Source organism: Selaginella moellendorffii, unplaced genomic scaffold (assembly GCF_000143415.4).
Source record: "Selaginella moellendorffii unplaced genomic scaffold, v1.0 SELMOscaffold_25, whole genome shotgun sequence".
Lineage (NCBI taxonomy): Eukaryota > Viridiplantae > Streptophyta > Lycopodiopsida > Selaginellales > Selaginellaceae > Selaginella > Selaginella moellendorffii.
In genome coordinates, this window is record NW_003314286.1 from 197278 (window position 1) to 199717 (window position 2440).

Here is a 2440-nt window from a genome sequence, read left to right on the forward strand (position 1 = left end):
ACTCCATCTCGGGTCCATCTCGGACTCCATCTCGGACTCCATCTCGGGTCCACCTCGGACTCCAACTCGGGTCCACCTCGGACTCCATCTTGGACTCCATCTCGGGTCCATCTCGAACTCCATCTCGGACTCCATCTCGGGTCCATCTCGGACACTTCCACGTGTCATGTGTTGGTCCTTTTGGGTCCCTTTTTGGAACCTCACTTATTGCTCGCTTCGTGCTCGTTCCTCGAACACTTTGTTGGGAGTTCCACTCCCACTCTCGACCTTTCAAGTCGGAGCTTTTAGTACAAACGTGTTACGCTCGTTTGGCTTTTGCTTTGGCCACTACCACGTGGCACCCTTTTGGCTCCACTTTAGGGCCTAGGGATTTTGTGTCTCACAACTCCACCACCCATAGACGAAGTTCGATATCCTCATCGAATAGTAAAGCCTTTTATAAAGTAACACCCACATGTATTACCATTTCCATCCTTGGCACCCAGCCAAAATTTGTCTATGGTTTGACACCGAAGGCTCACCATGCCTTGTCCATCCTCTAAGGAACAGAGCCTCTCCAACTTAGAGGCTCATTCGACCACTTATGGTGGTTCTCTCCTTTTATTAGTTTAGTTCTCACTAAACCTGTTAAAGACACCTTCTCTAACTCAATCCCACTACTCATTCTCGAGTGGTCTCACCTTCCATTGATATAACCCTTGCACTTTGGAACTTTTAATTCTGACTTTTTGTAGTCAATTTCCTGGGTGTCTCCGACACCTTGCATTGCACATATTGTGCAACTCCACTTCCTATCCTAGGAAGTTCTCTACTTGAGGGCAACATTATCCTTTCTTCGATTTCGTGCCACCTTTGGCACTAAGTTCCAGTTATCATAATTTGTGCTAGGGCTGTCCACAGCCCTATCATTTGGCTACCTTACCGCTCCCACCTTTGGAGCTTCCACTTTCGGCACATTGAAGCAATTGGGAATCCATATTTGGGAACATATTGCCTTTTCCACAATCCGTTAGTACCTAACACCTTAGTGTTCTTGGCCTAACTTTGCCATTTGGATTCTTTCCCATGATTCCCGTGGCTCTGTACTTAGCCACTAGTCTTTTGCTCCTATTCTTGATTGTTGCACCTAGCAACATAGGATAGCTACCTCCATTCTTGAGGTATCCTTTTGGTTCCATAGCAAACACTTTCCTTCGCCAAGTCTAGAGGGTATTCACCTTTAGTACGTCTCTTTAACATTTTCCGCTGTGGGCTCTATCCACGGCCTAACTTTAAGACCCTCTCATGGATCTCTTACAGAGACTACTTTCCTTGGACTTACTATGCTATTGCATTGGCATAATTTATTTCCCTTAGGTGTTCTTCCCACTTGGTCACCTTGACTAAGCCACACCATTATCAATTGTTCAAATTAACACTTTGAACTAGGAACCTTATTCCTTACCCAAATAAGGACCTTATCCCTATTTAGCCACAAGATCACCGAGTGATCTCATCTTGGCACCTTAACAGGTTTGCCAATAGGCACTAGGTCTTCCCGACCTTTAAGTTATTCACCATGACCTCGGGGGCATCCCCCACACTTGGCGGTGCACCCAAACCAGCCCTTACGGCCAAGGGTCCATAGCAACTGAGATTAGGTGTCCCCATCTCATTCACCACGTCCTTGATGCCACTCGCACCAAAGTGTTCAAGTTAGATATGCCGAGCCACATTAAATAATCTAACTGTGCATCACGACTCCAAGGCATCCCTCGCTTGGCGGTGTGCCCAAACCAGTCCTCTCACTGAGAGTCCATGACCACTGAAAAATGAGTGTCCTCATTTTCCAAACCATCACCACACCCTAGTGATTTGGGACTCGAACCCAACCTCCGCATATGCATCTACGGATGGCATCCCTCCAGACGCCTGGCATGACTCCCCACACCGGTGCACCAACATGTATTTAAAGCGCACTACAGATCACAAGTTAGGAACTTAATTCCTCCACACTGCCAAGTCCTCTCACTTGACATATCTGTGATCATGCATGGACTCCTCCATGCTCGGCCCCCTGGGCCACCCCTTTGAAGTTGGCTCTTTCAACTAGGGTATTCATTCCCCCTGACTTGCCAATGTCACTTAACAAGTCATTCGGCCACCGTAACATGGTTCATGCATAAGCGTGAAAGTTCTTAACCATTGACTTTCGTTCATAGCCCTCTCTTTGAACACTTGGGATCTACTCCCCTAACCTTGATAGCCTCGCCTCTCGGCAAGTTTCAAGACCACGCTTCTGTTGCGCCACTCTGATTTCGCGCGCTCTATAAACCATTTACACTTGGACGTCTAGGTACTTATCTACCTAGGGGAACGTTCAAGGAACTTTATTCCTTATCTTGCTAAGGCCTCTCCTTTCACAAGCTTTCCAATATCCATATAGTCTAACATGGACAAT